The sequence below is a fragment of the Dermacentor silvarum genome, chromosome 3 (genome assembly GCF_013339745.2).
Source record: "Dermacentor silvarum isolate Dsil-2018 chromosome 3, BIME_Dsil_1.4, whole genome shotgun sequence".
NCBI lineage: Eukaryota > Metazoa > Arthropoda > Arachnida > Ixodida > Ixodidae > Dermacentor > Dermacentor silvarum.
In genome coordinates this window covers 125,620,215-125,634,191 of record NC_051156.1, presented here as the reverse complement: position 1 = coordinate 125,634,191, position 13,977 = coordinate 125,620,215, and positions in this window count along the sequence as shown.

Genomic DNA, 13,977 nt, shown 5'->3' with positions numbered 1-13,977 from the left:
TTAGCCTTCCAGACAAGCGTTATTCTAGTTATACAATTTGCAAGCGCATGAAAGCCGACTTTCTTTTTATCTGCCTTCTTCGGCCTGTTCTCTACGACGCACTCACCCGTTTTACGGAACTTGTGTCCTCCCAAATATCCATCGTATTGGTTTTACGTAATCTCATTTAGATATTATTCTTTGACAAGGCACCGAGGCAATGCTGAATTTCAATGCGTAAGTATCATATTGGTTTATCAGTAACAGCGATCCTGGTGTTCAGGTATGTAATCGGTCTCCCACAGGAATGTGACCTAGTAGTGGCGTATTTGAGTTCAAATGCGTGAGATTCATGCCGGTGGCTGGTGAAAATATTCCGGAATGATTGGTGCTTACGTGTTTCGGGGTTGCATTTGGTCGGCCGTGCACTAGCACTATTAATGTTTCAGTTCCCAAGCCTACAACGATGATATAGGAAGAAGACTTTCCACTTCACGCTGGCAATACACAGACGCCGATTTTCTTCTTCAAGTTGAAAATGATGCAACGAAAATAAACAACAGCGCGTATACACACCGCTTCTGGTTAAGCACATGGCATGTTAGCGCAGTTAAGATAAGTTTCCGCATACTATGGACTGCTGTAGCCAAAGGCCACACAGTGGCTTCTCGACAACTTTGCATGAACTGGCCTCATGTAAATTGTTCGCACAATGCGCTAAAATATGCGCCATTTGTTACGCAGCACGTGCTCGCAACACATTCAAACAGGTCCACGCCGGCTGACACAAGCCAGAGAAGAGCAAACGCTTGACGCGACCTGGATGCCAGACCTTTCTTCCTCGCTCGATGAATAGGTATAAATCGAAACCCCGAATCTTCCTCCTTGTGATCAAAACAGCATAAAAAAATCACGCAGCTCCCGCAAAGAATTTAAAATCCATGTCAAGCTAGCCTTTCGTGACGCAGTTATTGATGTGCTTTGCATTTCGTCATTTCGTGCCTATGTCTCAGGCGTAAAATAAATTGGCGTCCGTACGTGATCTCCCGCGTGAAACGCAATGTGAGAAATGATATAATGGCTGCTATTTCTTCATTTCTTCTTATTTATTTTATATGTGCCTACCACTGACGTCCATTAAACTTCCCTCTAGTGGAGATCAGTGATGCCGACTGCGTCTTGGCTAATCCGCCGTTGTGGGTGCGTGCCATAGTATAGAAAACATAATCATCAAGACGCGGTAAACCTGTCTAGGAGATAGTTGGCGTTGACCCGATACGCCCTGCCCGCCTCCTGGCCAATTCGCCTTTGTGGATATGTGCTGTAGGATAGATGTCATCATCATAAATATCAACCCGCGGAAACGCTTTTTGACCTATCCCTCGATTGGTAGTTTAAAACCGATTCCATCTTCTTAAATCTAGAGCCTTAATCTATGCAAACTCGTCTGTCAGTGAAATTTAGGTTTACTGCCATTGCGCCTTGTTTTCGCTGCGAGAATTGTACTATCCGTGTTGATTACCTTGACATTACTTTTACCCTTGATCATTATTTCTTTCACAGTCGGCTTAGCACACCAGGTCACGAACCATGCGTGGAATTCACTAAGATGCGCAGTTTATACGCTAGTATAAGTGTGCAACCGAAGTGGCGTCGCATATAAGTTACGGCGCCGTAGGAGAGCAAGGTGGAAGCAAAGCAGTGGAAGTACGTGTCACGAATTTGTATAACATTTCTATGGGACACAGGACTGATGGACACAATGTAGCCATACTTGGCGCAGAAATAGGCGCTGAGGCGGAGCAGTTGCCGGCCAGGTCTGCTAGGCTGACCCCACCTGCAGCAACATCGGCACCTCTACTACAACCATAGTGCGAAGCGGATAAATATTTTTATTTCGACACTAATTCCGGAAAGGCAAAAAAGAAAAGCTGCATAATAAATAGTTCATGTGGTCTCAAGGTAAGGTGACCAGCACCAATATGTTCATCGGCATGGCATTTTATCGCATTGCAAACAGTTGAAGGTGCGAGAGAGAGAGAGCAAGCGAGAGAGGAAAGGCAGGGAGGTTAACCAGAAGTCAGTTTCCGGTTTGCTACCCTCCACTGGGGTGGGGGGTAAAGGGGTTGGAGAGAGTGCAAAGAGAGAGAGAGCGCGCGCGAAAAAAAAACAGAAAAAAAAACACAGGCATAGGTAACAAAGGAGGCGTTCCAATCACAGACGTTCACACAGGCCAGTGGACTTCAGGAACCGCAGGAGTGCTTGCACGGCCTTCTGAGGCGATGTTGAGTCGCGTCGATGTTGCAGAATTCTTTCTTCCGATAACGGCTGGTCATCCAACAACTGGGTTAGCACGACGGAGAGCGATTGTCTCCGCACACTGTATTGTGGGCACTCACAAAGAACATGACGAATCGTTTCCGCATCTCCACAATTGTCACATGCTGCACTGTCGGCCATCCCTATGTGGAACGCGTAGGCATTAGTGAACGCGACGCCCAAACATAGCCTGCACAGAAGGGTCGCATCTCTTCGCTGAAGTCTTCTTGGAAGTCAAAAGGCTTAAGGTTGGATCCAAGGTGTATAATCCGGCGTGCAGAAAATATGGTTTATTCCAGTCTGATAAAGTGCATTGGCGTGCAAGTAGGCGGAGCATCCTTGCAGCATCTGTCCTAGAGAGCGGGATCGATAGGCGGTTGTCTTGTTCATCAGCTGAACGAGCAGCTTGATCGGCACGTTCATTTCCAATAATTCCACAGTGACTTGGCAGCCACTGAAAGATTATTTTGTGTCCTTTCTCAGTCAGGTGGTGTATGGCCTCTATGATTTCTAAAACCAGTTGTTCCTGTGGACCGCGCCGTAAGGCTGACAGTAAACTCTGCAGTATCGTTTTCGAGTTGCATAAAACGGGCCATTTGTGTGCTGGTTCATCATTAATAAAATGTAGTGCGACTCGAAGCGCTGCCAGTTCTGCTGCCGTCGACGTTGTCAAGTGAGATGTTTCATCTTGATAGTGGTGGCTTTTTCTGGAATAACGACAGCGGCGGTAGAGCTGTTCTGCAAGACGGAACCGTCGGTGTATATGTGGGTGTAATTCGGGTACATTTCATATAATATGAGTAAGGTAAGCTGTTTAAGAGCCGGCTATGACATATCTACTTGTTTCCGGACGCAAGGTACTGTCAGGATGATCGTTGGCTGAATGAGGCACCAAGGAGGAGTGGAAGGTCTCGCGGCAGGTGTGAAGCAAGATGGTATAGCCTCACGATGTGCGGATACCATTCGGCAGAACGGCAGAGAGGCTAGATGGTGGCAAGGAGTCCGTGCAAGGTGCCTTACGTGCATTCTTATTGCTTAAACTGCGATGTGGGTCGTTATGAGGTGGTCTCTGGCGATTGCAATAGTTGCCGCCATTGACGCACTTCGAGGAAGACCTAGACAAATCCGGAACGCCTGGGCCTGCACACTTTGTATAGTACGTAGGCTGGTTGTACTTGCGTCAGTCAATGCTGGCAAGCTGTACCGCAAGAAGCCGAGAAAAAGTACTCTATATAATCGAAGCATAGCGCTTGTCGACATTCCCCAGGTCTTTCCAGCGAAGAATTTCAAAAGGTGACAGATGCCTGTCAACCGTTTTATTGCGATAGCAATTATATGGACACTCAAAAGCAGATTTCTGCCGTCGGCGTCGCCGTCGCCGTCGCCGTCGCCGTCGCCGTCGCCGTGAGGTTCCGTATGACGTCATTTGGAGATGAAATCGTCGCCGCGCGCCGAACGCTGTATGTGCGAGTGAAAGGGCGCGAGGGGCGCGTCTTTCACGGGGAGTGAACGCACGGCGGAGAACAAACGCGCGTTCTGCGCCGTGCTCGCTTAAGGCTGCAGAAGTAGGCGTCTCTTTTCTCCTTTACAATCACCATATATGTAGAGCAAACGCGCCTTCTTCGGACGCGCGAGAGGTTTTCATGTACAATACATGGGGGCTCCATGAAACGCCTCTGTCAATTATGAAACCCAGGAATATATATGACCGTACAAATGGTATCATCTGACCATTGATTAACACACTGTAATCCGTCATAGGCTTACGCGTAAATGCCACAAGTGCACATTGGTCAGACGAAATCTCCAGGCCTTGATTTCGGAGATAGTGTGCAGTCTGAGTGGCAGCTTTTTGGAGCCTGGCGCGCAGCTGTAGGCGTGTGACTTCAGACGCCCAAACGTATATGTCGTCCGCGTACGTTGATAATTTAACTGTGTTTGGAATCTGATGAAGGAGACAAATCAGCGTAAGTTTAAACAACGTAGGGCTCAGTACGCCACCTTGGGGGACGCCACAGTAGGTGTAATGCAAAGAAGTGCGGCCGTCCTCGGTGCTCACAAAGCAAGATTGCATAGAGAGATAGCTATGAATCCATCGGAACATCCGACCACCGAGGCCTATCTCTTCGAGAGCGGCGAGGGTGGATTCATGTGTAACGTTGTTGTACGCCCCTTTGGCGTCGAGGAACAAAGAAGTGCTCAGAGGTTTACACCCTTTTTGGTGCTGAACATAGGTAACCAGGTCGACGGCATTATCAATCGACGAGCGGCCGCGTCGGAATCCTGCCATCGCATCTGGGTAGACGCTGTGGTATTACAAGTACCACTCCAAGCGTCCGAGGATCATCCGCTCCATCACTTTTCCCACGCAGCTCGCCAATGAAATCAGGCGATACGATGAAAGCTCCAACGGAGACTTTCCAGCCTTCAGCAGCGGAACTATGCGACTAGTCTTCCAGCTTGTGGGAAGTGTGCCAGCTCGCCAGGATTCATTATAGATTTCAAGAATAACACTCCTCGCCCGCTCACCCAGATGACACAGAGCTATGTAAGAAATTCCGTCAGGTCCGGGTGACGACGTGTGTTTACACAAAGCTAGCGCCGCCTTGAGTTCATGGATTGAAAATGGAAGATCTATGCGGGGGTCACGTGGTGGCGGGAAGCTGATGAAACGTGATAAGTTGTTGGAAGCTGTGTGCTGCCCGGATAATCTGGCACAGAAGTCTTCTGCGACATCAATATCTCGTCGTTGTTGGAAGAGGGCCAGAGTCCTTGAATGGAGACCGTTCTACGAGTGGCGTCCTGAGCCCTCACACCGTCCTCCATAAGTGCGATAGGGGCTTGCGAGGGTCCAACGATTCACAGAAAGCAGTCCAGCGTTGTGACTCTAGCTTATCTAACCGGCGCTGGATCTTTTTGGTAGGCGTCTAGCGGTCCGTAGATCGTCCATTCACTGCGTGCGTCGGTATATACGTTCGGCACGTCGCCGTATAGCTCGAAGTCGCTCTAATTCTACGTCAAATTCAGTGAATTTCGAAGAGCGCATTAGAGTACGTGTACTGTCTTGCACTGTGGTTTTGATTATTTCTTCCAAATTATGTAATAAATTACCTTGACATTGGTGTTTCAATAACAGCCTGGAATTTGGGCCAGTCCACTCTCCGGATGGTATCACTTGATTTCGACGAGGACAGTCCTCTGATCTTGACATATGTGGGAATATGGTCACTCCCGTGCGTTTCAATGTCCCTAAACAATCCTGTACGCCTGACGAGACTTCGTGATATGAAGGCCAAGTCAAGACAGCTGCTGTATGTGGAGCCGCGTAAAAAAGTAGGACTGCCGTCATTTAAAACCCAGAGCTCGCTGTCGGAGGCGAATGATACCAAGGCTCTGCCTTTCGCGTTGATTTTCGTACTTCCCCAGATTGTATGATGTGCGTTGAAGTCCCCGATGATAATCCGTGGATCAGGCGTTGTTGACAGGATATCCCGTAATCTTTTGGAGTTAAATCTACTTGATGGTTATAGGTACGCCCCAATAACAGTGACGGTAAGTCTTTTCTTCTTTACTCTTAAGCATACGTATTGGTTATCGTCATGAGGTGGCACAGGTTGAAGAATGTAAGTGAGGTTACGGTGAATAAACACCGTAACCTTGCTTTTTTCACCATTAGTTGATGACATAAATGATTCGTAGCCGGATAGCCTGATTGAGTTCGATAAGTTCGGCTCACAGATGATGATGATGGGAAACCTGTTGGCGTACACGAACCGTCCGAAATCGGCGATGCGCGATCGGAGTCCCCGGGCATTCCATTGGAAGATTGCTGCTTTTCGGACCTCCTCTCGAAAAGAAAGCTGCTGGTGAGCCATGATTCAATCAAGGGCTGCCAGCACCGGACTTAGTGTGTCCAGTACTTGCAGTGCGGTTCTCATACCGCGCATAGGCCCAATATCAGCTCCCTTGGCAGCCGGTACTGTCTATTAGGTGCTGGTCGACGATGTTGTCGAGTGTCCACCGACGATGAAACGTGAGCTCCCTTTGCATAAGATCCTTCGCAAGGGCATGGATAGCTATTGAAGTAAGCCAGAAAGAGAAATGCAGAAAGAAGCTGTGGCTATCGAAATTGCCGAAATTATAACAGAAAACTCCACTACGTAACATCCGCACGTGTAAGTTTCGCGGCCTATCACACTTTCACGTCGGGTCAGCATTCATCCCTTCTTCCTGGCTTCTTCTCAGATGATAAAACACGCCGATGACTTGCTGCAGGCCAAGAGTTTGCTTTACAGGTTCAAGCGGCCACACTCCGACTGAGGCGAAAGACAGAAAGGCATGTACACTTCAATTTTAGAGACCGGCAACAAATCATAGGTTGGTGACGTCAGAGCCTCGAGCCCCTAACTACGCTGCCTGTACCAAGTTCTACTCCACCTAACTCAAGGCTAATCAATCAAGATCCCCACAATGATATTGTCGCGGTTCAACGCGAACAAGAGACAACAACGGCGGAGCAAGACGGCAGCGGAACAGCGTGTTCAAAAATACCACCAGAACAACAGACGTCTTCTTCGTCTTCAAGTTCCCCCTGTCCCACTACACGGAGCACGTTAAAGCACATATCGTCATCGTAGTCTATATTTATACATAGAGCACGCGTCAATATTCGCTAACGTTTCCTTAAAGTTAGACGCATTATAAGAGCAGATGTTAAAGGGCACGTCAGAATAGTGCAAAGCACCGTACAAGAACCTTATATCGGTTCAATATTCTAGCTGGTTTCAGATCAAATCGGTTCAAGTCATTAATCTTGCGACGCTGACGTTTTTTGTTGAGAGCAGTTTCCGCACATATAGCAGGAAGACAAGGTAGGGGTGGTGGTATCCAAGAGGCGTGACACATCGTTCTGTAAACATGCGAACGTGGCCTCACAGTACGAAGTGAACAGTGGCTCAAAAGCAACAGTACGTTCCAACTGCGCGCAAATTTTGGTTGATGTAAAACGTTATCAGCGGATAGATATTTTCACTGCAGGACGAACGCCTCTCCAACGAACGCCTTATCCCTGGTTTGTGCTAGCTTATTCCAAGTTGTGCCTGCAAATATCCTTATTTCATCACCGCACTTAATTTTCTGCCTTCTCCTGCAGCACTTCCTTCCCCTAGCACCCACGCTGCATTCCTAGTATACCACCGATTATCTGCCCCACGAATTAGGGGGCCTGCAGAGCTCCAATATTTCCTCTTTACCACCTACCACTACACCCTCTGGCTCTCTGACCCACAGCGCTATCTTCCTGTCTCTTAACGTTATTCTTAACAATTCTCGTTCCATCGCTTGTTTGAGTGCTCCTAAACTTGTTTTCAAGCATCTTTGATAACCTAGAAGTTTCTGCTCCGCCCTGGAAGAACGCAGTGACTGCACCCTTTTCTATTCAACAACAGCGCTGAGTTACCGTCATGATTTGGTACTGCCGGCAGCATGCGCTAAGGCACATCTTCATTGTTGTGTAGCTTTCCTTCTCATGATCAGGGTTCCCTGTGAGTAACTGACCTAGGTAAATTTAATCCTACACAAACTCTATAGGCTGACTGCCGATCATTAATTCTTGTTAGCTTTACAGGCTATTCAACATTACCTTCGTCATCTGCATAATAATCTTTAACTTATTCTCATACTTTCTCGGTTATGGTCCTCAATCAATTGCTGCAATGCATCCTCAGCGTTGCTGAACAGGACAACCTCATCGGGAAGCTGAACATTGCTGAGATATTCGACGTTCATCGTCGCTCGTAACCCTTCCCAGTCGAGCACCTTGAATATATCTTCTAAGCATGCAGTCAATATCATTAGAGAGATTCTGTCCTCTTGCCTGCCCGCTTTCTTGATAAGTAGTTTTCCACTTTTCTTGCAGATAAATAAAATATATGAAGCCATAACTGCCACATGAGACTGAGTCGAAGCGAGTCTGAGGAGTTGCGTTTACGTGCGCTGTGGCTGTGGAAGTTACACATACATATGGAATTTCGACATAATGTTTGAGTTGTCAGCGGTATGCTGTAAGCACCACGGCCTTGATGTCAAGTTCATTCAGTCGTTCAGTGCAACCCATACTAGGTACACTGATACCGCTTATTAAATACAAATCGCGCAGCTGCGTCCAAACGCACTCAATAGACCAATCTCACCAACCAATCTGCGCCTGCGCCGGTTTTCCGGAAGTCGCACTGCCACCATCTTGGTTGTAGTCAACTGGTAAACGAAACCACTGCAGACCCCGCTCGTCGAATACTGCGCACGAACTTCTCTGCGACTCCACCACTGAGAAAAGTGTGTCATGTGAGTATTTTAAGAAATTACTTCTGCTGTTCATTGCAGCATGCCAGGGGAACGTTCAAAAGTGCCTGCTGTTCTTTTATTTCGGTTGTTATCCGCTCATTACGCGTTGGGTACCGTATTTCTTGAGCTATGTATGTAGCACATGCTGATTTACATGGTAGTTTTGCGTTGCTATCTTTGCACACGTGCATCTCAGCGACTATAACGTTACATTTGCCTGGCAACGGACATAATAGTGTAGGAAGAACGTGACGGCGGCGAACGAGCCGTGCCGTCGTTCCTACTAAGAAGTCGGCCAGCCGAGCGGAGGCCGCCACGACCAGCGTCTCAAGCTCCTGGAACAACACTGCGCGTGCCGAGCTTGGGCTTCGAGCACGCGCTGCGCTTCTTTATTGTTTACTTCCTTGACAGTCGGCGCGAAGGCACCGGTTGGGAGCGCCGACCAAAGCGCCCCGCGTTGCAGCGCCGGTGGGCGCTACAGGGCTCCCCGCCCAGACGGAACGTCGATGAAGGAAGTGAGAAAAGCTAAGTTGGATCTTTGTACTCCAGCCTGCATCTTAGGTGCACCTGTGGCTGGCGCACGCACAGACGTCCTTGAGGCAAGCGGCTCCGGCAGTGTGGCATTCGCTGTTGGCCTTGCAGGGCTGTCCAATACGCTTCCGGCGGTGGTCTGTAGCTTGTCGCAGGTCTTGCCGTCCAGCGAGCGGACAAACTCGAGAGCACAGTCGCCGATCAGATGGTCCGTGCAGACGCCGTTCAGCTGGGCGAAGACGCACTGCTCGGAGTAGTCGCAGGGCTAGCCGAGGCCGGTGGCGGTGCGGCAGGTCAGGTGCTTGGACTTAGGCTCACGGGCTCGGATAGCTTGTAGAGGTAGCGGCCCTCGCTGCACGAGGCCCCGCGAGGCTCGCGCTGGGCGTTGCTCGTGCACGTGTCCTCGAAGATGGAACCAAGCGAGATGGTTGCCGTGGTGACCGTGCAGGCCGCGTTGTAACCACCTTTGCAGGCTGCAGGGTTGTTCGAAAGTAATCCCCCGACGGGGACGGCGGGTTAAGTGGAGCTTCTCCCAAGCGAGCACCCCTGAAGAAAGCCGGGCGTCTGGCCGGGGGTCGCTTGTGCTCGATTTGTATTCCGGTGGGTAACCGGTGGCCGCCTGGTTTCGAACCCGCAACCTCCCGCAGCCGAGGCGGACACTCCACGACGAGGTCACGGCTGCGGTGACTTACGGCGCTGCAGCTTTCCAATATCGAACACGGCGCCGGATCATTGGTAGGACTAGTGAGGCTTAGCTGCTGCACGGGCGCCCGGTGGAACGTTCCCTCGAGCAGAGCCCGCTGACGGTCCGCACCGTGAGGGGCCGTGGGCCGTAGGGCTACCGGCGTCCCCGAGCCGGAACTGGTCCTCGTAAAAATCGCTTGAACCATCAGGGCCAGGGTCAGGCCAGTCAGCGCTAGGCGCAGGGACATGATCGAGGAGTGAGAGTAGCTGACGTGTCACCGCTCCGCGTGGCCGGCGTGCTGGTACCGTGACCGGCGTGCTCGCACCGTGGCCGGCGTGCTCGTACCGTGGCCGGCGTGCTCGTACCGTGGCCTGGTTAGCGCCGTGGCCGGTGAGCGCCGTTGCCGGTGAGCGCCGTGGCTTGGTGAGCGCCGTGGCCGGTGCGCGTCGTGGCCGATCACGTCCGGGTCACCATTGTAGGAAGAACGTGACGGCGGCGAACGAGCCGTGCCGTCGTTCCTACTAAGAAGTCGGCCAGCCGAGCGGAGGCCGCCACGACCAGCGTCTCAAGCTCCTGGAACAACACTGCGCGTGCCGAGCTTGGGCTTCGAGCACGCGCTGCGCTTCTTTATTGTTTACTTCCTTGACAGTCGGCGCGAAGGCACCGGTTGGGAGCGCCGACCAAAGCGCCCCGCGTTGCAGCGCCGGTGGGAGCTACAATAGGATTGGTATACCTGTTGGAGACAGGTTTCAAATGCGGCGCCGAAACTTTCGTTCTGTAATGATGCTTACCTGCATGGGTTTAGCGCACAGACTTGCAGACTTCGGTAATAGCGACATCTAGAAGTTATATAAGCTAGGCGGCGTTTTTATTTGCATTCAAGCGAATGGTACGGTTGCTGCTTCGAAAACTCAGACTGCGTGGCGTGAGGCGAGCATTCCATCTTTTGCGCACGTGAATACGTACCGCTCTCTATAATGAGCAGCCGCGATATACTTTCATCAGCGATTCGTACTGGTAGATTAAGCCGCATGCAAGGACCAAGAGCCAACAACTGCCGCGCTAGCGTTCGAGTCGCAAGCGCCCTGTTACCTCTGAGCTGCCTATTTTCCCATTCCATAGCAGGTGCTGTGGTTGCAGATCAGTTTTTAAAACTACCTTCTAAATCACTGCGTTATCGTTGCAGTGCACTCATGCAATTGCTACATTTCAAAATGGTTAATGTTTTCTCTGTGATTACTTTTAATTGCGTTGCATTGACTTTTCATTATAAGTTTTGTGCTGTTCCCGTCCTACTTCCTTGCAGGCATTTTTTGCACTGATTTTATATAATATCCTTATTTGGTATTTCTTTAACCTCACCTGTTCTTACGGTCTTTTGTAATTGCTACCTTACTAAGTTTTTTCCTTATTACAGTTTTCTCTGTGTTTTTATGTGCGCCGTCCCTCCCATTATAATACCCATCTTTGTGGCCTTTGTGGATGTTTGGACAATAAATAATAATGAAAATGGGAATGACTGTACAGTCAAGCTGATGTCAGCAGTAGTATAGTTATTGTCATCAGATTAGGAGTACAGCCTGACACCAGAAAGAATAAATACTGAAAGGGTGCAATCATAATGCAGTGAAGACATTTAAGATTTTCGTTACATGCAGCTGGTTCATTAGCTTAGCTCGTTTGGGGAGTATGGGCAGAGATTGACTGGTACTACCTGTGGTTCTTTAATAGGACTGCACAGCGTGTAAATGCTTGCATGTTCCACTATATTGGCATGGTCACGCCGTAGTCAGAATAAATGGTCTAAAAGTATCCATTTAGCAGAAAGTTGAGCCTGCTATTTTTTTAAATTACCCTGGAATATGGTATCATCCGGCTTTTTGTACCTTTGGCAGTTCCGTGTAGTGCTGTGCCATGGCACCTGAATTACATGAACACAACAGTCAATGATGGACCCGCAAAACAAGGTCACTGAACCCATTCATCGCAAAGGCGCACATTGTCAGGTATGTAAACTGTAGTCTGCAGTCATTCTTCTCTAAAAATGAAGTGCCTATTAAAAACAAAAGGGAGTATGCTCATATTCTAATGTTTGAGAAAGTGTAATGTTGCTTCTTGAACCACTATAGTGCCGTAAAGCGCTACCCATCTTCTAGTCTCCGTAGTGCGCATGTGGAGATTCTACTTTATTTAATAATGAAGGTTCCTGCAAAACTAAACATTGTCCTTTTGTATGATAATGATTTCAGGTCTACTGTGCGTAATGTTTTTTTTTGTTGTTTATACAATCTGCATCCTATCTGTATCTTGTCCTTTGAAATTAAGGAGTGCTTACAGGAGCTTTACCTTACTTTAATCTCTGCATTTTAGTGATCTTTGTTTTGTACATCTCAAGCGATTGTCAGATCTTGGGGTTGGCAAAAGGTGTGGTGGTTTGTGAAGCATTTATTTCACGTCCTTTTCACCTATCGCACGTGCTTGTACCTATCTGTATAGTCATACTTTCTTATTTAAAATAACGCTGACTGCGACGTACTGTGAAGAGTTGTGATCACTGATTCCCAATGCGTGCTTTGTGGCCCAGCAACCTGTTTTCTTCGTATCCGACAGCAATCGATAGAGTGCTTTTAAATTGAGTTTTAGCTTTGAACGTGCACACTACAACCCAGGCAATGTGATACTGGAATTTCTTTATTTTCGGAACTTGCACAATGCATACGACTGGAGGAGTATGCAAAGTTCTGTAAGGAATGGAAAGGTGTTTAATGTACAGGAATGCACGGTTGTATTAGTGAAATTATGCCAAATGTTCTAGCCAAGTGCAATCCCAAAATTTTCCTTTTGAGCTACTTCTGCGGGCATGTATGATGCATGTGCGACTCAAAAATCCATTAACAGTTCAGTAGCCAATGGAATGTGTAGATATGCATTCTTGAGGACTAAGTCCTGCAAAGCATATCATCATGACACTTTATCCTTCATGCAGGTACACTGAAAGCAAAGGTGCTCAAAATCATCGAGTTGCTGGCCTACGGCTCTTCCCATCAGGCCACCCACAGAAGTTGGTGTTTTCAACTGAAGACACAGCAGAGACCACAGTGAAGGCACAAGTGCTAGCATCTATGGCAACACGGACAGCATACAATGTTGGGGTGAAGTTGCTTAAGTGCGATAAAGAAGTTATCAGTGCAACTGCTCATGTGTGGCTGTGAAAGGTAGAGTATGGAAACACGTTTGCTGTGTTCTGTACGGGCTGATGCTCATTGCACAGCATGATCTCACTGAGGTCCCAGATGCCGTGGCAGGCACTGAAGACCAACGCGATTGGTAAAATCCACGGGATCCAAACAAACAGATCGTAATGACCAAACACACCGCTGAAAGGATTAGCGAGGCACCAGGGCATCACAAAAAACGAAAAGCATACTCGTCACGGAGAAGTGAAGACAAAGAACTGTCCACAATGAGCCTTATAAGGCTGCTTGGCAAGCTGAAAGAATCAAAGCTGGATTGCTTCGCAGATGTGCTTGAAGAAAATGACTTCTTGCCAGAAAAACAAAGAAAATTTGAGACCCCATATCCCGAAGATGTGTCTCGACTGCCTGTAAGGTGGCTGGAGCGAGCAAAGCAGGGGAATGCTTTGCTACCATACACAGAGGAAGAAGTTCCAGCCGTAGAGGCGGCTACACGAACGGCCTCAAAGTGCTTGCCTTCTTTGGCATCGATAGCACATAAAGTGTGAACATGGTTTAGTACATGCCAAACCAAAATGGAGCCACACGATGCCCGACTACTCACTGCAGCAGTGATGGGGGCAAAAAAAAAGGCAGGGCAACATTTGCCATGAAGAGGGGCCTATTGTGTGAGTCCGAAGCCAGACAAACGTTTCAAGACCAAAATGACTGCCACGTGGAACTGGAAGTAATCGAGACTGACCTCTTCCTCTCTCGTCATTACACTTTTCTAGGCGCAAGCCGAGATGGTCTTGTAAAGTGATAATGCTGTGCGCCGCGGCTACTTGAAATCCCAGTTTCCCTCAAAGTTCAAGATTTTGCCAAAACGCAGTTGCACGCTGGCGAACTCAAAAGCAGCAGCAGGTATTACACTCAGATGCAAGTGCA